Raw genomic sequence first — 26,119 nt, forward strand, 5'->3', positions numbered from 1 at the left:
CTACACCACCAGTTTCTCTGTTGGTACAATGTAGTTAGTACTGGGAATCATGTCAGAAAAGTAACCAGTGTGGATTTCTTCATTTTTAACCCTGCATTGCATCCTGCAGCTAGGAGCATTGCCGGCTGATCCTTCATCTGTTAATCACTTGTTTAGGTGACTACTACCAGACAACAAAGGAGATTTTATGTGGGGAAAATAAACCAGGTAGAGACTGAAGATCACATGAGAAGAAAGATTAAACAGCACCTTTTCATTCTCTCTTTGTAGTAAATGTCCAAGTTAAAAAAAAAAAAAAAATCCACCTAAGGCCATTTCTCTAACTCAGGCTCCAGAGATATCTTTAAAAGAACTCGGTTGTGATTTTTTTTCTTCTCTGTATGGAAGAAATTAATAAAAGATCAGGGTCTGGGGCAAGTGTGAGTTTGATACTGTGTTCTACAGATGGCACAAAGTCCAATTCCATCCTCAGGTATTCACACACCAGCGCAAACCCCTGTCACTGCACCGGCCGCCGCAGGGATGCATCTGAGGGCAGATGAGGGATCCAAGGTGAGTGACACCAGTGAACAGGGCCAGAGGTGCGGCACCTGGACTGCTGGGTGGTGGCAAAGGGCCTTCCAGCGTGTTGAGCTGGTGGAGCCCTGGCAGGTGCCAGTGTTTGGGTGGATGTGGGCAAGAGGAGGGCTGGGGGCCCTGCAGCTGCCGGCAGAACGGCAGGGCGCTGGTGGGCGGCTGCAGGTGCCCTCCGGGGCCGGGCTGCTTCCAAGCCGCACTCTGGTGCAGCGGGCGCCATGAGGGGTGCGAGAAGCCTGGCTCGTCCCTGCAGCTGACACCCAGCAGCTGCCCGGCCAGGCAGCGCCGTGCCACGCTGCCCGCCCGGAGCCACGGCTGAGGGAACGAGGACCCCCGCTCACAGCAGCATTTTGTGAAACGTTCGGAAAGAAATCCGTGGAAGGCTCGAACCTTCCAAAACGCCCCAATTTCACAGCGACACGGTACCAAACCCAGCGGCAGGCCGCGCCCTGACAGACCCCGGGCTCGCAGCCCCTCCGCCCGCCCCGGTCACTCCGGCGTTACTTTTCCTTCACGTTGGCGCCGGAGCTCCCCCGCCCACGGCGCGCGCAGCCCCGCCCCGCCGCCGCCCCGCCCCCGCCGGCCGCGAGCCCTGCGCCGGCCGCCCCGGGCCGTGGCGCCCCCTGGCGAGTGGCAGCGGCGCCGCCCTGCCCGCAGGCGCCCCGGGGAGCCGCCCCGCCGCTCGCCTCAGCCCCGGCAGCGGGCGCGCCCGTTGGGCCGCCATGTTGCCAGAGCTGCCGTTTCCTGTGGCGCTGCCGTCGAAGGGCGCTGGAGGTGAAGGGCCCTTCCTTCCCACCGGCCCTCCATCGCGGGCTGTGTGAAGCGGTGTGCCGGTGGCCCTTCCGTGGTGACGCGGCGCCTGTGGCTGTGGGCCCGCGCCACCGGAGCTTCTGAGGGACGCGTGTTTGTGCAAAACAGGGGATCCGAAGCGGTGTTCAGCAAGGCCAGCAAACATTAACGTGCTCCTTGTTCCTTCCTGGCGCACCCTCCTGCCACACTGACTGCTGCAGTCAAAGTATTTCGGTGCAAGGCGAGCTCGGCAGGCCGAGTTGCAGGTGCAGGAGCTCAGCGGGCTCCGTGTTTTGAAGGGCACTGCGGGTTCTCGCCATAAAGTTACCATGTACCTGGCATAGTCCTGTCCGGCAGAGGGGATGAGAGACTGCCGAGTGAGCCACCGATGTTCTGATTCATGCACAGCGACCGACACAGTGCCAATAAGGAGCAGCCGAGAGTCCTGACGGCGGCAGGCAAAGCTGCCTTAGCTCCAGCACGTCATCAGGCCTCCAGCAGGAGCCGATGCCATTCCCAGGCCCCAGCTTCTCTTTCCCTGATTAAGGTGGCGTCTCCTCCAGCCCACCTGGCAGTGCTGCAGAACTGGGGTTTATCACAAGGCTCCGCTCCCAAAATCTGGGTACTGTTTACTTCGGCAGCGCTGGCATAGGAAACCCCGCTGGCTAACGCTGCAGAAACAGACTGGGGTGTTCAAAGCTCCATGTTATTACTGGCGGTGAGAGTATAGCACACTTCCTCATATTTAGGGACGTGTGGAGGCTCATCCGAAACCTCTGAGACTCACCCCTTTCTTTTGATCGATCGGTTGCCCTAAATCTAAATTACAATTGCTTGGGGAAGGGGTTTGGGAGGATATCCAACTGTCCCTTTCTCATGTGGGGTTTTAAAAGAAGGGCCCAACTAGCGGTAGGGTGAACATTCAGGATTCTGAAACAAGGGAACTTGCCTGTGACCATTTCCTAACCGCTGTCAGGTTTGTGGCCTTGCCCCCAGACCACACACGCATCGCTGCCTCGTGCCCTTTCCTGCTCTATCCACCTCCAGTCCTGCTGCACCGACAGATGGTTGTAGTTGAGCAGAGCTCAGAAGAGTGGCTGGAGCTACAGGGCAGCAAAACCTCACTGTTGTCTCTGGACTGGCAGAAGAGCGGGGTACCTCTGACCACTAATGGAGCTGCTCCCAAAATTACAGGTTCCTGCTATTCCAGATTAGTCACTTCGCATGCATGAGTGCAAGCTAAACAGCCAGCAGTGAAAACACGGACATTGCCCAGATGCAAACAGGCATTTCTGGAGAGGACTTAGTGGATGTGGGACACCAGAAGTGCAGCTCTTCCGTGATTCATGTTCCCACCAAAGAGGCAGTTGTGTTTCAAAATACCCTGCACTGGGCTGCTTTCTGAGTGCTCAGCAGATAGACGAGCACTTGTAGCAGCCAGCAATGTACATAAAAAGGGCGTGTTAGGGCTATAGTGGTTTGCATTTATTACATGTAATGGGCCAGAACAGCATGCTGGGAGAGAAGTATCTATAAAATGTTAACCACCTAAATGAAAGGGGCTATTTCTGTAGAGCGCTGCCTCCCAAGCAGGAAATCACTTCTGCTTTGCTGTCTGTATTGTGTGTTGTGAAAAGAAGTTGGGGATTATAGAAAAACACCTGAGACAGTCTCTGAAGAATTTGACAGTTATATCTGTGTCTCCTGATGCAGCCAAGTGGCAGTTCATGTTTACAGTATTTCCCAGCAAAGCCAACATGACACAATTTCTCCTGCTCCACACTGACAAATGCCAGGCATTTGGTCAACAAACTCTCCTCAGTCCTATTAGACTACAACATTTTGTCATGTATCTTTCATCTTTCTTTCAGTATCTTTCGATCTGTCTATACAGTGAAACATGATTTGTTTTGAACACAGAAGTTACACTTCTTTGTTGTTGTGATAAACTATGCTAAAAAATTACCTGGAATGCTCAATCTTCGCCAAACATCAAGTGAAATACTCTCTTGGGTGCTTGTGCCCGTTCAAAGCTTTGAAAATAGAGAACTGAATTTATGCCTTGGTTTTTGGGGTGGGTTGGTTTTTTTTCCTTCTGCAAACTATGGATCTTTACATCTATATGGTATATCCCACGGCTGTGTGTACAGCTCATTTCATTAATGCGTGAATATCTCTGAGCTCCTCAGGAGGAAGCTGGGAGCAAACTATTATAATTAGCTGGACTGTAAGATGAACGCCTACCCTTTTGAAACCTATGCCATAGTCCTAACTCCAGCTAAAAGGTGAGGTTGAAATTTTGTTATGATATCATAAATCTCCTTAGGCTTCAAGACTTTGCTGGGGTATATAGCGCTGCAGCGTCTTGTTGTATAGCACTTCAAGCTATTACGTCTTTTATGTGAATCACCGTATCGGTCCTTGGAAAATTAATTTCAAAATAGGTTTGATTTCAGTTTAGCAGTTCTTTCAAGGTATTACAGCCCCAACAATCACTACTGGGGCCTTTGGGAAATGAGAAAAGAAAAAAAATTTTTTTTTTTGGAATCACTTTCTTTTGCCCAACTCTGTATTAGCCGGCACAGGCAATAACGAAGGGGCTGCAAGACCGCTCTCAGCTATTATTGTGCCTGGCTCGCTCTCAGCATGACTCACTGCAGACAATATGTAACACCACTCGCAAGGGGAATGAACAGTAAATACTTGGCCCTGTTTTTTATTTTTTTTTTTGTAAAATCTCTTCAGGTTTTTTCCTCTGATTTGTATCCCCTTTATCCTCGCCCATGTGCTGTATAAGCTTCTCAAATCTAATGTCCATAACACCACCCCCCACTGGTAGCAGCAAGCCCTTCTGCTGCTGCAGGGTTTACTTTGCAGAGGTTTACAAGGAGAGGCATTATTGAGAAACGGTATGTGTTAACCTGGTGGCACAAGGTTGCTCCAACACCTTCCCTCCGGTTTTTCTTTTCTCGGGGGAGGGGTGGCTGCTCTTGTAGTTAAGTGCATCTCTTGCTTTGGTGTAGCAGCCAGGCTAGTTTAGGAAGAAAACCTTGGGGCTAAACAGGCTAGGAGTGCAGCCAAGGGGGGCAGGAGACGGCTTTAAGGATTATACTGCATAATTAAAAGCTCACTCTGAATATGCTTCCTGGTACCCTATGCTCAAACATACAAACCTCTTGAGGTAATAATTCCTGGTCCTCATTTGTATCTGTGAGATTTGTAGGTTAAAGTTGCCACACAGGTAGTGAGTCAGGAATACCAAACAAATCAGATGATACTCAGCTGAAAGCACAAATCATTCATCTAGACTACGAAAAGGCAACACCTTCCTAAATGTGCCCTAGCCAGTGAGAATGGGAGGTAAAACAGAAGTAGATAACATACATGTGTTCTGTTGGTTCGGTTTTCTGCAGTGCCCTCTGGGCGCAGCTGGTATCATTTTGCAGCAGCTTCTAGATTTTAAAGTGGGGATTCTTCTCCTGACGAGTTTTGCCATCAAAACTGGGCCAGAACGTTATTCTACCAGATAAAACCTGGGACACTAAGACCCACAATCAAGCTTATATTATGCTAGCTTGAAGGAAGACGATTCTGTCTTCAGTTACTCCTGATCAGCTGGAGCCAAGACTAGAATTTAGGTCCTCCATTACCCATATTCTAGGCTAGCGGCTTCCCCATCAGCCTAGAAAGCACATGCACTTGCCCTCCAGCCATTCCCCATCTCAGACCAAAATGATGTTAAAACCAAGAGGCTCCTACAGACTCCTGCATTTGCTAGAACAGCATATTCTGACATTTCAAATATTCTAACCAAGTCTGTGCAAGCCGCATTGATTTAACTTTCATAGTCTAAATATAGGTCCTAGCAAGATGCTGGTACCAAAAAAGCTAGAAGCAATGGAAAGGAAGCAAAAAGCACATATTGATTATATTCAGTGTGAGTGAGCACATGCCTATCTAATGCTATAATGCACCAATAAACAAACAGGTTAAGAATCCAAGCAGCATACACTCACTGATTGAGATAAATAACCAAGTATGAAAAGGTATAATCACACACCTGTATGAAAATTGTGAAAAATGCGTATCGTATGCTTTGCCTGATTTTCCACCAGAATTATTAAGTTTTTATTTCAAGAGAAGTTGCAATAAGCCATAAGTGTGCATTCTCCACAAAACGATATACTTAAATCAGACCTGCTCCCCGCCCCCGCCCCAAAAACTAGCCCTTCTGCTGCTTCAATTAAATGCCAGTGTACTGTAAATAGTCCCTTGTCACACATATAACAAAATGAAAAGAGACACCAAATAATTAACTTAATATTACAGACAGAAAAGTGAAGAACCTTGCCCTGTGTAGTCAGCACCACCTTGTAGTTTTGATTAAGCTCATGTGTTTGACTGAATCAGTGCCTAATCTTTACAACTAATTACTGTCTAGTGCCTGCCTGCTTCTAAGAACTTTTCGTTCTTTAAAAATCTGTTGTTTACAACCATCTCCTTGTTCATTTTTTGGAGAACAAAAAGTAAATGAAAGGCTTTATTCCCTGGGTTAAGTCTAGATCACACATACCAAGGAGAAGAGAGATTCTGCTACACTTTATTCAATATGATGTTACAAGAAAACAACAGTTACAGCTGACAAACCATTACATCCTTCATAATACAGACAAATTACAAGGTGTAACAAATAATGCGACATTTATTTTACCGTACTGCTTACTATTCTGTTCTTCTGAAGTGTGTGTATATATATATATATATTTAATTACATTAACATTGTTTTCATGTACCAGCCCTCCCCTTTTTATTTGTTAAAAAAAGAACACCTCTTAGTGCACCATACAAAAATCCATGTGGAAGCTGGCAAGCAGGGATTTTGTATGCAGCACCACTGAAATGCATTTTGGGGGATGGGAATTACTAGTGCATCTTTTACTTTTACATTTTTTGCTTATGTGAAAAATGCAAGGCAGTAACATACAGTCACTCCACCTAAATGCTGGTAGGGGAGAGTATTTTTATGCTCAGTAATGCAACGTAATTCTGTTTATATGGGGTGTCTGGATTTTGTGCCCCAGTCTGTACAGCTTAAAAGTTTTAGATAACAAAGATTACAAACCCAGTAACATTCACAGATGAATATTTTGTATATGAGCATATCAGAGCATTGACGACATTCAGTTGCGTGCACTGACACGGAGCACACGGGTGTACGTCACCCACTGGCCCACAGGGGATTTCTTATCCTACCTTCTTTCCCCAGGAGTCTGAAGTGCAGAACCCCCACACATCAAAGAGAAAGTGAAAACCCCTGTGCCTCTGTCTACTGCAGACTGAATGTTCAGTTTTGCATGTACTGACAAGTTATCTTAAACCATGGTTCTGATTAAAAACAATAGTGAGAATGAGAAGGACCCAACCAATCCGGGACACCACAGAATAATGTAATGTCGGCACTACTGGAGTGTCCTAACTGGTGCGGTGCCTACTGGGTGTGGATTAGAGCTGATCTGAACCCAGCAGGGGAGAGGACTAAGCCATCTCCAGCTGGCTGACTTGTAAAGTCAGGTCCTGTGAACCTGAACTTGTAAGGAATCTCTGTATTGTGCAGACCATCCCTATCACCATCTTCCCTTCCCCATTCACTTAATATTAGATCTCATACAGAGTCAGAACATGCCCTCCCACTTTTATCTGCCTACTACACCGGCCGCCCTGTGCCTGCTCTCCCCTCCTGCAGCAAAGCCACATCCTCTCAGCATCATCAGGAAGGATCTACTGGGGCTCAGCCAAGCGGCAGGAAAATAAACGTTATGTTGCTGCTGGCTATCAACGCTGAGTAAGTCCCACAGTTTCTCAAGGACTGTGTCCCTGAGACTACAGGTCACTTAAGCCAACATTTCACTGTGATGGCATGAAACCCGGCCACCTGCAGCATGTCTGGAAGGCCAGGCTACTTCTTGACCCTTTGGAGATTCTCCAGGGACCTGATTTGAGAAGGATGGGAGAAAAAGATGGTAACGCTACTGATCTTCGCTGAAGCTGTCTCAAGAACATTGATGGGGTTGAAACAATCCATTCTGCAACACTGAGAAGAGCTGTGGTGAAAACCCAACTTCTGCAAGATGCTGGAGAGGTGGGCTGTCAGGGAGTCCTAACTGATGGGTGTCAATCAGGCTAACCATGCAGGTAATAGCTCTGCTGGAAGGAGGAAGAGGGAAATAAGGCTATACTGTCAGTTCCTGGGACAAGGAGCTTCTACTATCTCAAAAAACCTTGACATTTCCCAGCAGATTTGATGTTCCAGAAGAATAATTTGCAGTGCTCAAGTGAACGGCACCATCTTGCTGAGCCCAAGTCCCCTTGGTGCCAGGGGAAGATCCCCAGGGCCCAGAGCCACCACGGGAGAGCAGCAAACCCAAGTCACCGCAGACAAACGGGCACCCAGGAAGCAGGTGCCTAAATAAGAGATCCTGGTCACTCCTTGACTGACTGGTAACTGAGATAGCCTCACTACTGCTGAAAATCAACTTACTGTTTAGGAACATAGATATGTATGCACTTCCCTTCAGGCAACTGATTTGGCAGATTTTTGGGCCAACTTTATTTCAGTTGTTGCTTAAAAGTGAGAATGGGGCAGAGAAGATACTCTCATGCGCATGTGTGTGTACACACACATACACACACACACAGACGTACCGTAAGCAAACACTGTACATGAGTCACTATGGATAGTAATGTGCTAGGCTTGTGGGAACAGTTGGGGAATTACTCTCTATATTAAACCTTCCGGTGTTTAGTTGAGCAGCGTAATTGCTTACCTCCCAATTTAAGCTGCCAAGCAGAAGCGTCTATGAAACTACCCTTGTATTCCTAATTGAAATCTTTGTTACATTTTCAAAAATTCTTCAGATTTTTGCAGCAAGTTTTTTTTTCTAAAAATAGCTAATTTTAGTCATCAAACTGCACACGATTTAAGTAGCAAAGATAATGTATAAAAGACTTTTCTCTTACAAAAAAAAGAAACATGAAACCCAAACAAACCACGTCTAAGGCAGTTTCAGTGTGTGATAAATTCAAAAGTTCAGTGGTCACTTTTTCCCCCTCATAAACACAGGAGAAAAACTGCAATAAGTTCTAAATAGGATTGTGACTGAAAGTGGCTTTCAGATGGCTTTTACCAGATCCTGAAACAGGCATGTCACTGGGGAAAATTGTCTTTTAATGGCTGTGCAAATATTGAGAATATTTCCATGGTTCAGCTCTTTGAAAGTGTAGACTTGTATCCCAGTTCATTAAGAGGCCTTTCGTAGCTACTTGCGCATTCAAGGACTTGCCTTATTGGGTGCTTTTTTTCTTATTAAACACTGCTGGAGTTTAATAAGATGGCAGTAGCACAAATCCTTTTCCCCTCCTTTTAAACACTGAAAGCTAACCAAAGTGTTACGACACTTCTTAAAAATGTAATTCAATGCATCCATCAAGCAAAGGATGTCAAATTTATGAGTAGAGTAATATTGCCTAGCAAGCGTTTCTGTCCGAGCAGGACTATAACTCAACAGTGGGTTTTGCACCATAACCTGCCCTCTCTGAATGCAAAGCATTGTATATGGTCAGGGCAGTTTTATCACACCCCTGAACACAACGTTCTCCCCAACCAAAATGTAGCTGGGGCTTCCTTTTCTAAAATCACACAGTTTTAATTTCTTGCAAAGTTTGCATCTGAATGATTCATTCAGAAAAAAGCTATCTAAAGACACAGTATCTGGTAGTGCCTTCCAATTAGCTCAGAATACCTATGGAAAATAACTCAAAAGGTGCTTTGGTGTGGAACAGCAAACAGTTTGGGATAAGGAAAATTCTCCACTTTGCCTTGTATGTGGCAAAGTAACACAGCTAGATTTAATGGCTTGTTCAACAGAACTTTTTCTATACCTTAGTATCTGCCTTGAATTAAATGGAACAGTTTCATCATCTCTGTTTTCAAAAAATCATTCCAAAAGGTAAATAGTGTGAGGAAAAACATAGAGATGTTAGCCAAGACCCATAAAAGAAAGATATATTCTTGAAGGGAATAAAACTATAAAGAATTAATTGTATATCTGTCAGCTGCGTACATCTCATCATTTTTGCTTTGTCTTTCTCACAGGCCTATTTTGAAAACTGGCATGCTACATAGCCTAAGCAGGGTAACCAAATTCAGAGTACTGAAGTAAACATGCAATTATTGCCATGTTTTTAAAGTGGATATGAATGGTCTGTGGAGATAATGAAAAAAGAAATAACCCAACAACACTTCAGGAACAGTGGCAAGGTGCTGTAATTGTCAGCCGATCAGACAAGTTGGGCTTGCTCTGGCAGAAAGTCTTCCCATTGGTTGCAAAATATGCACAACTCTCAAAGAAAATGCACAGTGTCCTTTATGCTGTTGGCTTTTTTTTACAGTCTTTACTGAAGAAGTGGGAACACCAAATGTGTTGTCTTAATGTATTTAAGACATCGCTGGTGAAAGCATAAAAATCCTTACAAAGATGCAGCGCTGCAGTGGAAAATCAAACAAAATCAAACACAAAAGACTGAAAGAGTACATGCCATGTATCAGTAAGCAAAAGCTTAATCTTCACATAGTTGTCTGAAATCACAAGGTATCCAAAGGCGTGCAAGGTTTTAAACAAATTGCAGGGGAAAAACAGGGTCTTGCCAGCTTCAATTTTCTTTTGAATGAAATCCACCATAAAGAAAGAAAGGAAACAGGCTGTGGTTCCTTCCTGGTGTCGGCCTCCACATTAGGTTTTTGTTTCCCTCCTCCAAACTGGTAAATTTAATCCTGTAAGAAAACAATATAAATTATAATAAGGCTCACAAACTGTGTTTTAAGATTATATTTTGCTTGGTAAAACATAGGTTAGTCCGAAGCCGGTTATGAAGACACCAGCTCAGAGCAAAGGACAGCTTTCAAAGCACTTTAGAGCTGGTACCTCAAGAAAATGAACTTAAACCACCAATGTTTTCAGGGTCGTTGCTTAAGTGAGATATATTTATCCATATTCATGTAGCTCTGCCCCAAGTGCTAATCTTCAGAGGTGCCATCAGCACTCACATTCTCCATGGAAATTATAGGCAGCCATAAATATACGCTTGGCTCTTCTAAAGGTGATCACACCCCATGAATGCAAAGGAAGCTTACTAAATGCTGGCACAGCTTCAGGAGTTTACAAGCTCTTTTTGCCCCCTTTGTCATGGAGTCCCTAGTGATCACCTTCACAGCAATGCCTGCAACTGGTTTATGAAAAGGTCTCCTCAGGGTTGCTTCCCAAGAGTTACTTGAGGTACCTTGCGGCAAATCACGAACATTTCTGCAAACGCAATCAGGTTATGGAGCTACTTGGTGTCCTGCATTTAAACATACTCACCTTTATTTCAGTGTGTTTCTGTTAACAGGCTGATAACTAAACCCTCTCCTTTCATATGCCAAAAATAATCACTATCAATAGCTGTGCTTATGTTGTCTTTCACCCTGCTGCGATTCCTGTTTGTGGAGGCTCAAAGCAGTGACTGGACTTGCAAGAAGGTACGTACCATGATGTTTTTGAGATTTACACAGAACAGGAGGCAGGCTGAGAATGTGGGAAGTGTAACTTCAAACCAAAGCATCCAACAACTGCAAGAAGAGCCAGATGAAGGCTAAGTGAAGGCTGGATGGACTGCAGCCATTGGAAAGATTTTATAATTAACATGTTTAACTCTTAATAAATGTCCAAGTAGAATTCTATGCCAAGTAATAAAGACTTTCTGAGAAATTCTGTAGTTCTCTCAAGTACAAAATGTATTTAATTTCCAAGGTTTCTCAAGACCAAGGATTGTAACTACAGACCTGCTACCTTTGTAAAATGTAGTTGCAGGAAGACAGTCAGATATGGAGGAATTTTAGCACTCAGGAATGCTGAAATACTCATTGAGCATGGAACTGGTTTGTATTAGCATGTCCTAAAACTATTTAAATCAAACTGGATGCAGGTGCCAGTGAATCTAGCCTAGCTCTCATTTAAAAAGTAGAAGAAAACCAAAGCATCAGTTCTGAACCGGAGTTTCAAGCGTAACATTTTAATTGTGGATTTGATCAAAACAGCCTAATATCTACACAACATCTAACTTTCCTAATTTCCAGGGTTCCTGCCATGGTTTTTGAGAGCTCTTCTTCTGCCCTTTAAGAGCCAGAATACCTGCACCGGATTAAAGAAAGTCAGTTCTTAATGATGTGTGGCAGCATCTTGGGCCCTCCTGGAGCTTGGTCTACCACCTCCTGAGTCCAGCTTGGGTTGTTTCCTAAATGCCTCTGGAGTTTGGGTGGACTGTCTATTCAACATCAAAGCCCCACTTTCCCCAGGTCTAGGAGCTTGGCTGATGCGCCAATAAATCTTGTTTAAAGGAATACATTAGAGTTGATCCATTTAGTTTACCCTTCATAAGCTTAAAAATAAAAGCAGTGCTTGGAACATGCAGAGATTCACAACTGCTCAGTGGTGAAGCACTGTTGACAATATTCCCAAATTCCACATTTCCCTTCCTTCAAAAGCACATTTTAGGGATTATCTTTTTGGAGTTACAAAGCAACTAAACTCTCAAAGTTCCTTCCAATGTTGAGCTTGCATTTGCCCCCACTGCCACCCACACTACAGCTGTGGAAGGTGGGCTGGTGGCTTGGAAGCCACATCTGCCCAGATCCAGAAGAGCTGGCCTGATTTCAGGCTAAGCCCAAACTGCTGGAGTTCCAGAGACTGGCATAAACAGCAGGGGCATCTAGGACAGGCAAAATGATCTGGATAGAAAAGCCTCTGGACACAGGCTTTTCCAGAAGTTACCAAATTGCTCAGGTTTGAGAATAACTGCAATTACATTAATTACATGGTACTTTTCCTTTATATCAGTGGACCTGAAGACAATTTCTAAAGGAGGTGGGCATCACGCTTCTCCCAGGGTTGTGCTACAATTTCCTAGTGACAATACTACATTTTCTGGCTTCAAGTTTTGCTCTGTAGGCAAAGCTGGTGACGTTCTCCAGGGCAGAGGCTGAGCCTGTGAAATGGGGGAACACCTTTTTTAGAAACCTAGCACTTCCAGAATCAATCCCTAGAACATTAAAAGCATCCTTAGAAATGAACAAACTGACAGCTGCTACCATTTAACACGGGAAAAAAACCCTTTGCATACTGGAAACCACTGCCAGCACCAATGCTCACCAAGGGCAGAACACAGAGAACTAAGAAAGGGTGGCAGAGGTTACATAAATGTGCATGGGAGACTGCAAAGTTTTTTTGCTGAACCCCATTTGTTTTCACACTCTGGTGCAGTATAAGGCAGCCAACAGTTTTATGATCACAACTCCACCAGCTCCAGCTTTGCTGGGCCCTGGCTATGCCGGTGCTGCAATGGTAACTGGTTTCCTGTGAAGCCGAGTGCCTGTGTAACTGTACAGTGTGCAGCGCCACCTTCCACCTTCTGCACTGGCTCAAGATTTAGACTAGATCAAACAGTAAACTCCCTGGAAAAAAAAAACCCCCATCATTTGATGCCACATTCCCCCAGTGATTCTGGCTGGGGAAAGCTAGAAGACATAGTGCCACTGGAACCAGGGAATAGCTGGTGGCCACAGTCTCTCTGAAGATGTGTTGAAATATACCACCCGCCCAGTTTGGGAAACTGGCCTGCACGACAGACCCACTGCTTGCACCAGCACCCTAATGGCCAGGTTGTTCTGAGGCCGAACCCTCAGTTTTGGCTGCCGAGACAATTCCACTGCGCATAAAATGCTGACATGGTCTTTGACACAGCAAACAAGCCTTGTGGATAGAAATATATACGCTGGGAATATGTAGCGTTTGCATCTGAATCCCTGATTCACTGAACGTTTATTGTCAACTCAAAGTGGAGCCAACAGGTGAAATCCCTTCCCTTGGCCTGCGCGTGCCCTTGTGGAGTGCCAGCCTCCTGCTGGGCAAGGGGGAACAGGGGGCTGTCTATCCTAAGGCAGAGGAAGAAACTGAACACAGAGATGCCGCTTCTCCAAGGAGCGCTGTAATCGCTGTGCTGTGAGACAGGGGACCTCCTACTCTTCGTTCTTGTTTAAGATGAGACTCACATCAAATAGAGAGCTCCCCTAAACTGGAGGAAGAGGAGTATCTGTTCACTGCTGAAAATCCACATAAATCAAACCCGAAATTTTAGCTTGGTGTGAACCTATCTTTTTATTAAAAAAGCATTGTGTCTTCAGTGGGGCTCTTGTTCATGCAACCAAGACTCAAGGCACGGCCTTCCACAGAGTGCTGCCGTTCAGTTCCCAGATGGTTTAGTATTCCATGTTTGCATTTTTTAAGATATATTTTAGAAATATCCTTGCTTAGAATTTAATACATTTTCCTGATCATACAAATCAAAGTTTTGCCTGGTGACTTGACAGATTGTGTTTATGGCCTCTGGTCACAGCTTTGCTTATAAAAGCGTAGTTTGTTAAATGGAATATTTACAACTTGTGATTTCCCAAGAACAAAATAGGGTTCTTTCAGATCTCCTTTAAAAAAACAACAACAACATCAACAAATGAAATGTAACAGACTGCCTTAAAAATGAACTTGTATTTTTTCACCACAGGTCCAGGTACTTTTTCCTTTCATGACATCTCTACTAAACCTAATAGAAGATTAAAATCTAGTTAATGATGTGCTTAAAATATCAAGCGACCTAAATCAAGGATCTCAATTGTATGTTTGTTATCTAAAGAAATCATCTGCTGCATACATCCTGTTTATCTGAGATCCCGAATGGGATAAAATAAGGTATTAACCCACCTTAAAAATGGCAGATGCCAACTTCAGAATGCAGTAGCTGTTGATGTAACAATGGTTCTAGGAAGGGATACTAAAGCTTGTAATTTAAACATTAATCATGCTCTCAAGAGATGAGGCAGAGGAGGGTGACTAAATCCCAAATATTTTCTTTATTTTAATTAGTAACAGAATGTCCTTTCCTGTAAAAATGCAAATCACCAATTCAATACATGCTTCTTTCGGCAGCATCAGCATCCTTCTCTAGGTGCTTTCAATTTTTGTATAAATTATCACATAAGGCGGAGCTGTGCTCCCACAGAGTCCTTAGCACGCAAAGCACTCTCAGAGTGCAGGTCTATTTATGTGGCAGCTGATTTAGCATTATTATCATTCTACAATGCCAGGTTTAAAATAAAACTGTGAGCTGACAACTGGAGATACTGTATTCTCTATGATCTGAAATATGGGGGTATTTAAGATCATCAACAATATAATCTTTCTGCTTCTCCTTCCACCACATCTGCACACACCACAGATACTGTTCGTCCTCTCTAAAAAAAGTACACTATTAACAGGTGATTTTCTCCACACCTTTTATTCCTACTTTTGTTAGAGAAGTCATTTTAAAAAGCCAGCCAAACATTATCAATACTATTTGCACTTAGATAATATCTACATGCAATTCGTTGCTATAAATATTAATTAATTGGATCACCAATACCCATAATGCAACTTTATTTTGACCTACATGCCCTATGAACTAGATATTTTTTGGATTCAATTTTCTTAAAACCAACTGTCAGCATCATGTGATGGAAGAGATGAAAAATGAAAATGAGCGTTCCCACTGTGCAGGTGAGTGACCTGTGGGAGACAGCTCTGCCTGCTAGGATTTTTACACGTACCATCAGACACAGACCAATTGATTAGATCATCTTATACCTGCCACCAACTAGGCTCAAGAGACTAATTAGAGAGAGTACTGCCTGCGCAGGCACCCCATTGACACCTAATTTGCTCAGCCAAAGCCTTTGGGGAGAATGTATTATCTCTGCAGCTGCACTTCATGCATTTCTGATTTGAGGCATAGGCAAGGAGTACTTCTTCACTCTTTTGAGCAAACTGAGTATATAAGCCCTTATTGCTAAATACAAGCAGACAAATTAAATCTGGCCAGCCTCCCGTAAATTCTTTTCCCCCGTCAAATATATACACACATATATACATGCATACATGTCTTATTTTGTAACTTTTATAAAATAAAACTTTATATTTTATAAAATATAACTTATTTTATAACATTTATAATATATGTGTGGAAATGCAAACATACCATGCGTACGTGAGTCAATGTGTATGGATACATGTGTACATAAAGACATTTCTATAAACATGTGCTTTAAAATATGCAATTGTCACACTGTATAGAGTGCTGTCTTTTGCAGGGAAGTTTTAGTTCTGTGAAATTTAAAAGATAAGCAAATGTTCTAATATATGAAAAATAAATGATCTGCAATATTGTTAGCTCAAGCTCTGAATTACCCCATGGACAAGGCTCTGTAGACTGTTACCTATAAAGTTGCCTGTGTATCTTCAGAGGTGTTAGTTCAACATTTCAGTACACAGCCCAGCTTTGTTGAAGGCTTTTCTTCGATGGACTATACCTTGTTCGTGGTTTCCCGAGGAATACTGTTCACTAAGGCTAAATATGAGATTACTAAAACTGCTTTCTGCTGGGCTTTAGATTTACCTAGTTATCCATGCCCCAAAATACACAGGAGAGGCAAGACTTAAGGCTGTCATTAAAAATTTATTTGGAAAAAAAATAATTGACACTCGAAAAACTATGATTTTTTTTACAAACTGAGAAGGGTTTGAAGAAAGTATTTTCTGCTGTAGGCTGGTATGTGATTCCTGAACTCAAGGATCTTGTAGCACACAGGAAAACAGTGGATTTGCATCACCTCTAAAATAGCACTGAAACAAAGTATCTTCCTCCCTGTGATGCGATTTGTCTACAAAGCAACCTTCAGGGTTGAATGAAACTGAATTATTACAACCTAATTTCAGCTTGTGTCAAAGCCCGTGTTGACATGGTCAGTTTATAGTGTCAACTCGGGATCCTGCACTGCTGTAACTAAAGAATTAAAGAAGCCTTAGCAAAACACTTGCAATTTACCTGCATGGCCAAAACATCACATGCAACCTCCTTTGCCAAGGACACTATGAATGCAACTCCAGTCTTTTTCCTAGGATGGGGCATAACTTAAAGACAGAACATGGTCACCTTGCTCCTCTCACACAGCCCACATCTTTTCCAATTCACTTTAGATTTCTTTAGTAAGACTTAATCTCATTTAATGTTTAAATGACACCTCTGGATTGTCTTGGCAGCGGTTGGCTGTTATTCTTTCACAGACACAGCACCGCACAGGATACTTACACTTTATAGTAATATGACTATAATATGACTATCAGTCATTAAAAGTAAACCACATTTGACAAATAAGTTAGTGATTATTTTTTCCCTGCTCTCTTCCCCTGTGTCTCAGTTACTGCGTTGGTATTCTTATACACACTGGATTTCCTAGACCCTATCTTCAGTGATGAAAATTGCTGTATATTATTCTCCACAGTTATAAAATATGAATCATAATACAGATTGCATATGGACACATTCCTGTTTTAAGAATTCCTCTTCCCACAAAGAATTTTTCACAGATGGGCTTTGCCTCTGAGCAGAGCACCACAACTCCAAATAAAGGGATTTGCCCATGGGTGGTGACTAAAGTTTCAAGGTGGGTGCAACAGGGTGACCCTAAAAAGAAGTGAGTGCTAGACAACAACTGTAAACTAGTTAGAAAATAAAAAGTTAGAATAGTAACAATTACAAACTAAATGATTTTGTGAGTACACATACATGAAGCAAGTGACATAACCTTTTAAAGGTGAGAGGTCCGTGGCACAGTGAATATGGGGCTGGAAAGCAGAAATCAAGATTTTGGCTTTGCTAATGAATGTGCCTGGAAGCAAGTCACTTTATCCGCCCGTAACCTCTGTTTTGTAACAGGGGCTCTGTTTTATATTCCAGCCTCTGGGTTTACCCTGTCTCCCAAAAGGAGTGCCCAATTTTAGCTGGAGCCACCAATAGTTCAAATTACATAAATACAGTTAAATTTAACAAAAATGCAATAGTAGAACAGCTGCAAACTTCGGAAGTTGTTGGAATCCTTACTTGGACTGTGTGTTTTAAAAATTATACCGTTCTATACAATAAGAGTGCAAAATGAAAATCCTGCATCACCTAGGACTTCATGCATCCAACAGCCCAGTGTGTGGGGGGTGATTTTGAAGAGCCAAGACTTACCCTTAAATGATACACCAGTTGCTAAGTAGCATATATGCATATCAATAATTGCAAACCAACTGTGCATACTTTGCACACTGGTCTCTTCAAAATATTATAATGAATTCCTTCATAGTGTGTCTTGTTAGGAAAAAAAGGAATACAAGTCCTGATCCTCACTGTAATATATTTCATTCATAATATTCACCACCAGTGATACAACACGATTGGTTTCAGAGCTGATTTATAAGTATACCTTTAACTCTTGAGTGGCTGTGGTAACTTCCAAATTAGTTTTCTCTCAGTCTTTCAGCAAAAGTTCCTTCCTACCCTAGCTGCCCACAGCTGAAGTTTTTTCTTTGAGTTGAGAACAAAGTCCACAAAGCCTTTTACAATTACCATTTGAATAAGGCTTCACATGAAAAATGGCCAGGACTGCATCTACTACGTGTCTTCTAGTTTTTGAGAATAAAGCACAGCCCTCTCTAAGTGAGCTCTGGGAAAACCAATACTTCAGACGAAGATACTACAAAAATAGCAGTGCTATTGAGCTCAATATGGTTTGCAAGCAAAGCCATGGAAACCTTATTAGAAACAAAAAAGCAAGCTCAGGATTTTGGTACACATCAAGAACAGAAAAAGTATTAGTGCTACTTGTTTGCCAGAACATCCTTCTCAAACGTGACAAACAGCAAAATCCTTACTTCTTACACCCTTCTGTTTGTTTTCCCTTTTCCAAAGGCTTCAGGATTCAGTATGTTATTTATACTTTTAATGGCTGTTAAGCCTAAGATTTGCCTCCTGTGAAACTGAATTCCTATATAAGACATAAATTTTCACTTGTGATTATATCAATAGAAAAATGGAAGGATGTAACTCAAAGATTTCTAGATTCCAAATGCAAGAAACCCAAACAAGCCCTCCTCCTTCTTTCTCCTTTTTTTTTTTTTTTCCTAATTAATGTGATGTGTCTAAATTGCTGTTTCCCAACCCGATAACTTGCAAAAAATGCCTGCCAAAGAGGAACTGGCTGCGAACTGGAGAAATGCTGTCTCACTGGATCTACAATGACAGAACCTAAGCCCACAATTTTTGCTAGTGTTTGACACAATGGGATCCTTATCTCAGCTGTAGCACCAGCTCTGTACTCTGAAACAGGTAAGTAAATGCTATGCCTGAACAAAATTTATAGATAGCTTAATTAAAACATCTGAAAGGAGGAAAAAAAAAAAAAAGAGCCTAACAGTTATGATTGCATAGTACAGAACTCAGAAAAGGGAACACCTGTTTGAAGACAATATATAGCCATTAATGCTCTGGTTAACAGGTTTGTTACTGGTTTGAACCCCTTCTAGACAAAAGGAGCACCAGGAAGAGCTGGTGAGAGATTTCCTCATTGCACTCTCTGGAGATTCAACTACAAGCAACTGGGTGCAAGTGAGCTGGGCTGTGGTTCCCCTCCACCGCTTCTCAGCTTTGTGGCAGAGCCAGCTTAAGGAATTCCCATTGCTTGCAAACCTCACTCCTTATTCCTGCCCTGCAACTTGTGCCCCTGTCATGTCTTGGTAAAACTGTCCATGGGACTCCCTGCACACTGGATCACTAAAGTATCAGAAGCAGGGTTATTTTTAATGTAGATCTCAGTGATCCAGTTGATATCAAACTTATAAATAGTTGCATTATCACAACTAATGGGATTGGAGGTGAGAGAGCAAGAAGGAATCACCTGGATAGAGCTAGGCAGAAATTTATCATGCTGTTTTTGCCTGCATAGACAAAATCATGGAATAACATCCTTATTTTTCATCAACAGCAGTTCCCCAGCACACTAATAACAAAGCTTTGCCTTCTAAAGCCTGAAGCCACCTCCCAGCTCACAAATGGCTAATTATTTTCAGGTACCGAGAAACACTGTCAAATCTGCCTTAGCTGGCCACTTAGGGGAGCAGACACAAGTTGTCACATAATAACCTACTAATTAAAAGGGAAAAAAACCCATACTCAAAAGATCTGGGAATACCCATAAGATTGCCTAATAAGGATAATCTCCTGTACATGTTTCAAGGGAGCGGAAAACAAGAGATGGCTGACAGTCCACGCCTCTGAAAGCTCCTTGAATTTTTTTGGTTGGTTTTCATCCTTCTAGCAATAAAAATATGTTGGCCTGCTAACATATCAAGGAAATGTTTAACAGTTTGTGAAACTTCAAGTCATATTTAACCAGAGTTCAGAGACTTCAGAAGGGATAGAAAAGCATCTAATTCTTTATAGGTCAGTATCTAGCTTATCTAGCTTTGAATGAAGAATACGGCCCCTCCTGAGTTCAGGGACAGCAGACCTACTATGCCCTAATCCAAATACCACGAATGAAACTTCCTGACTGCCAGTCTCAGAACTGATGGTTGCCGTTATTTAACAGTGCTATTTACAACTCAAACCTACGCATATTTCTTCTGTCTGAAGCACAACAGCTGACCAACTCAAAAGCCAAATGAGATGATGTGCCTGACCATCTCCCTCCTCTCCCCTCATCTAACAACAAGTAAATAACTTCAGAGAACTTATTTGGACAGTTATTCCTGGTTTTCTCTGTCATGGCTTTGATCCCCAAAGCAAAGTCTGCTGGAGAAAATTACATATGGTAGACTAAATGCCTGCCAGATGTCTCATTAGCATTCACCTCCTCCCAAAAATTAAGCACTGCCTCATGTAAAGATTAAAGTATCCACAGGTACTTAAAAATAGGGCATTTTTTATACATGTGATGGTTAGTATTAGCCAAGTTACTTCTTGAAAGATAAGTGCTCTTGGAACAAATCTAATGCTTCCAGTGTAATCAGTGCAAAGTAGCCACGGGCTAGTCTTGAGATGGATGTGGAACATTTTGCTCTTTGGCTTACAGAAACAAAATACCTTGGAATGTAAATATACATCTGCAAGGGATCACAACACTATGAACCATCTTAGTCCCCACAGATAAATACTAAACGTTAAAAAAACATGAAGTGTGAATGTTTATCACTACCAAAATCATTGTAGTAGCCAGAAAGTACCTACAGGCAGCTTGGAATTATGTTTGGTAGCTGTTTGGAGATGAGAGAACAAATAGTCAGATGGAGAAGGAAAAAGAAAGAGGGATAGGTAAACTAGAAAAAAAAAATCTACTTCTCACCTGTATTTTTATTTTTCTTAGTGTTTTCCTACAAAGTGCTTTTGAAACCAGCCAGGAATTCTTAACTAATCTGCAATGTGGAGTCACCTTTGTTTTAGCTTGACAGAACAGACATTGCAGTTGCATTCTAGATCGCAAAGATCCTTCTAGCTAAGCACCATCTGGTTATACATTTTATTTGCTGCTGTGGCTTTTCAGAGACTGAGCATCATGCCAAAGTGGTCATGTCAATTAAAACACATGTTTTAGGACAGCAATGCAACCCTTAAGCACACATAAAATTAAACTGAAAGCAGACCTTACATACTGAATCAGAAAGATCTTTCCCACAATTATAGTATATTAAATTAATGGCAAGTTTAAGTAATAGATGTATTTGAATTCTCAAATATATTTCCAAATACCATTATGTCCAAAGTTCTTAGACTATATGTCCACCCACACCATGAATACCATAAAATGATACTGACAGAGAGATCAGGAAGTCTTTGCAGCTGACCCTTTCAAGCCTGAATTGTTTCCCAACCCAACAGTTACTAAGACTAGAATGAGGCAGAGGAGGAAAAAAATCCCAGTTTGGGAAATGCAATGGTGTCCTTATCAGACATTGCTTGCCTCCATGCTCATTCCCTACAGGATCTGCTGGAACTTACTGAATGCTGCTATGCAGTCCTTTCACCTACACAGCTCCACTTGGCATTCTTGCTGAAAATCTATGACATTAGAAACAGTTACTGGCAGCTTCAGGCCAGAAGCTTCTTTCCCTGCCAGTTCCATTCTTACATACAAAACCATATGGAGCACCGAAAGAGAAATATTTCCCCAGTGTGGTCTCTGTGGCATTAAATGGAAAAAATGTTCCAAGAATTAGCACCTCTACAGAGCATCACCACAGCAATGAGGATATCCTATCTAGTATGTAAAGAGATCACAAAGGAGCTCAGTGATTTACTTCTCAGAGTTCTCAGTCTGGCTGTGCTAAGAACCTTTTCCACATGTGTGATGAAGATGTTCAAATATAACACACGGTTCAGGAAATCCAGCATGAAGTACTTCTCATAGACACAACTTTCAGAAACCATGCAGCATCTACATCCTTTGAAAATCAGGCCTCCTTCAGATATTACAGAGGCTATCCTCCTTCTAATTGGTTTTTGAAAGACTTAAATATTCTTAAAAAGCAGTCTCAAGCACTTGAGAGCCTTCATACATGTGGCAGTAATAGTAGATGTCAAATCAGGTGCAACATAGCATGCATTTTGTGGTATGCAAAGACAGGGATCATGGTAGGATGGAGTACTAAAGGCATTTCTTTCAGTGCCATAAGCATCAGTTTTCTTGTAACTGCAAGAAATACTTAATCTTTTTTTTGAAGCTCCATTATAAATGTAAGGTTTTGCATAGCTCATTTAAATAGTTTAAATGACACAAGGTTAAGAACAGGAAAGCCTTTCACCAAAGCGGTTAGTTCTTTTCAAAGATTTCATATTATTTGAAGCTTACTTTCACTGCATTCTTTTACCTTGGCTGCTTCCCAAGTGTGTATAAGTTAATGAAATAGGATTTTGACCCTTTAACCTTCCCTATAAACTGCATCTTTACCTAACTCTATTTAAATAAATCAGATAAAAACCCAATCACGTAGCAGAATATGTATTTTTACAGCTGCAGAAAAAACAAACATGGCTATTAAGCTTATTTGTAAGTACTTAGTAGTCAAAGCAACAGCCAAGACTCACAGATGATTTTAATTAAAATAAATCTGGGTGGGCACATAAATTCATTTACGATGGCTTTTTCTCAAATTGAAACCTCTCTAACATTGCTGAACAGCACTGCACTACAGTAAGTCCTCAATTTGTTCTTAGCAAGTCAAGTTCAGTCCACTTGATTAGCTCGTATTCGTTTTGTGAGCCACGTAAAGTGTAGCTCGTCTCTATGAAAAGTATCAAAGATGAGGCTGAAAACTGTTACAGGAAAGGAGAGAAGAAGAGCAGAACAGATGGGCAGATAATAACCAATACAGAATGATACCCAGCATTTCTATAACAGACATGCTCTGGGTCTAATTAGCAAAAGAAGGTGAAATAGATGCACCAGGAGAACACGCTGCTCTCTACAAACAGATAGTGCGCCTTTCTGTATATCATCAGCCCTTTTCACTTTAAAACACAGGCTTCTGAATATAAACAATGCCTATTATATTATCAGTCCTTTCCAAAAAACAACAGCACCTTTTAATTTTATCCAGAAACGAAATATAATTTAGATATGAAGGATGGTTAACATGAAGAAACGAGTAACTAGCTCGCTCACAAGGAATGAATGAAGAATAAAGCTGCCTCCTTCTGCCCCAGTGACACGTTCAGGCCTCAGCACAGGCAGTGACAAAGACGTTGCCACTGAAGCCTGAGAACTGATCATGTCTCTCACCCCCAGCAGGGACTTCATAAATTGAGTTCGTTACAGAATGAAATCCTTCCGAAACGTAGGGCTTTGGTTTGATATATTAACAGTGATACCATCTAACCGCCTTACTGATACATTACGTTCCAATTTTGCAGCCATTTGGCGATAAATACAGGCATGTTCAAGAGTGTTAGATTTTGATCATTGATTGGGACATGCTTGCCCATTTTCCAATGCTTCTCTCCACCCATCATCGCTGAACTAACAGCAGCGAGATGACAACAGTCATGTCATGCATAAGAAGCCCCCCTGGCAGTGTGAGCAGAGGTAGGGGCACAGGTGGGGAGGCAGACCCGCGCACCAGCTCCCACCTTCTGAGGTGCACCTGACCTGCCCATTACAAGTGCCTGCTGTTTTTTAATGGCATCAGGCATCATGTTTTGTCCACCTTTGTGTCAAATGACATTAGACCAGGGTGGCTACCATGCACAGGCTGTGGTAACAAAGATTAATAGGAATAAACTCTTCCATTTTTCACATTGCATGGAAGTGGATCATATACTCCGACTGCTGAGGTTTCTCTGCCCCCCTTCACCATTCCCAAAACAAAGGTTTCTAAAGTAAGGTCTAGCAGTAAAGTGTGCCCAAAGTAGGGGGAGAAAAAAAAAAAGTGATCAAAAAAGGCACTGGAAATTGTGGCAATTATAATAAATAGTTTAAAGGCATGTCAACAGCCTGCAACTCTCTCTCCTCAGAACATTTTTATCCCTACAAGTAATAACCAACAAAACAGTACTGTAAACTCAGAGAGATACATCCTTGTGCTTTGAAAGGGCTTTGCATAGAGTTATTTTAATTATTTTCCTTATATAGTAAGTGGAGGATGAAAAAGAGATTTCTGAAATAAGAAATGTTACTGTTAACTCACTAATCACAGCTGAGGGACTTAGGGGCAGTCTGGTTTTTGAAATATCTTTGAGCTTATTTTACAGAATCTACTAAGTTGGTGGTACCCCTGTCACAGGGATTTCAATGCAAGGCACCAAAACCTCCTTTATGTAGAAGTACAATAGACAACACTGGTTGCTGAAATCATATCCTGGAAAACTTCAGACACCAATATTTGAAATGGGATTTTTATTAATTTGAAGTTAATTTTTCATTTGTAAACACCTATTTATGAGGTGACTGAGTTTAGAGTTGGCGTATAACATACATGCTACGTTATTTATTTTTCAAACATAAAATACATACCCCAGCAGTTTTGAGAAACTACTGACCCTTAAGAGTCAAAGAAAGGGCTCGATTTCTGTCCTTTGATTCTGGGGGCCCCACAGATGAAGGGGTTATGAGCTTCCCTATTTTGCTTTTTGACATTCAATATGCTTATGGCTTGGGACCAAAGGAGTAGCCGTGGGCAACCCGGGTATTGACACATAGGTAGAGCTGCCAAGGGGACCTCAGGAAAAAGCAGAGCTGACAGCCAAGAAGCCCAGCACGGCGAAGCAGACCAGGAGGGCAGTCTGCAGCTGAAGCCAGGCAGCCACACAGCTACAAACTATGAGGTTTCACAGCAGAAGCTGCTATAATATGGAAATAGATTCTTACCCTCCAGGCCCATATGTCATCACACCAAGCTAAGCTGAAGCTGCCAGCTAAAATGGGCAATTTCACATGAACTTGGCAGGGTGACTGCCAACACAGAGCTTGTTTTCCACTGGTGCCACCCACTCTGCTAATCCAATTCTGCCTCCTGATTTGCTTTTAAATAATAATGAACGCAGCAGATGGGAGGGGAAAATGTTCCCGGCAGTTAAACCAGCATGCAAGTGAGGCTCTTTGCTTTTCACGTATCTTGTGCAAACTAGCTCTAAATGCAATGTCAAGTGATTAACAGTGGTTAAACGAGAAAGCCAGGATTTGCCACGTTCTCAGTCAGTCAATCTTTGACCAGGACAGGCAGGCAAACAAAACAGACAGAAGGATAACATGTTGAAAGTGAAAGAAACGCCTTTCATAACATTTAACTTTGATAAGGAGAGGGATGGACTCGTCTTCCCATCCTTGCAAATACCATTTCGGTCTCTTAGCGAGGAGGGGACTGGGGGGGGGCGGGACGGGACTGGGGGGGGGGGGCGGCACTTAAGCACCAGAGCAACATTAAAAATACCTTTCAGGTTAAACATCCAGTAATCAGGACAGGCACTGTGGAGCGTAATCCCATGGCTGACTCCTTTTTGACAAGGAGAGGGGAAACAGGATGAAGCACCAGGTTAGGGAATAGGGTTGTGACTGTCAGGAAAAGGGGCAGGAGACATGAAGAGGCAGAGGGCAGACGGCAAAGAGCGTACAGCCAGGAGGCTACATGTCTTTTCAGCAGCGGCAGGAGGACCTATTATTCCTGGGTCACACAACATTATCTCCTGTCCAACAAACAGCAGGTAAGCTTGTTTGCACAGTGCACCGTGTTTTCTCTTGTGTCAGCCTGACACAGAGGATAATCACCTCCTACTGCTACCTACTGGTCTCACACTGTGGGTTGAAAGGTATGAATCCCACTGACAACACATCTCGAAGAAGGTGAAAGAAGGCATCAGTATGATTCCATACACCGAAACTTCTTTCTTTCACTTCTTCAGTTTTTGAAAATTTGGGAAATTACAACTCTTGAAGGGAGTTAAAAATGCTTGCGCAATATTGCATCTAATAATACCTGCTACATCTGTAGCAGACTTTAACATGTGTTCATTTGCTTGCCCCGCATGAGACTCTTGCCACATTCACTGCTCAAACTACATGCTGCTCTTGTAAGGCAAAGAGTTTTATTGAAAATAAGACCCTTGACTCCTTTATTGTGGAAATCGGAGGTTCTCAAGTAAGTTGAGCAGGAGACAAGAAAAAGAAAGTTTCAGTAGCTGAATGCCTAGAAAGTTGCATCTGAGTCCTACTTCTGCCATAGTTCCCACATGACGCTAGAAAAGTTTTATCAAGAGCTCCTAC

General features: G+C 42.5%; 1 protein-coding gene across 2 annotated transcripts in view; it reads right to left on the reverse strand.

Moving 5' to 3' along the window:
- Nucleotides 1-5,945: 5,945 nt before the first annotated feature.
- The window catches only part of CDK14 (cyclin dependent kinase 14), a 316,567-nt gene continuing 296,393 nt past the window's right edge, over nt 5,946-26,119 (reverse strand). For both annotated transcript variants that reach the window (XM_056337644.1, XM_056337645.1), the window contains one exon: nt 5,946-10,195. The gene's annotated coding sequence lies outside the window, so the exon portion shown is untranslated. The remainder of the gene's footprint in view (nt 10,196-26,119) is intronic.

The sequence above is a fragment of the Falco biarmicus genome, chromosome 4 (genome assembly GCF_023638135.1).
Source record: "Falco biarmicus isolate bFalBia1 chromosome 4, bFalBia1.pri, whole genome shotgun sequence".
Lineage (NCBI taxonomy): Eukaryota > Metazoa > Chordata > Aves > Falconiformes > Falconidae > Falco > Falco biarmicus.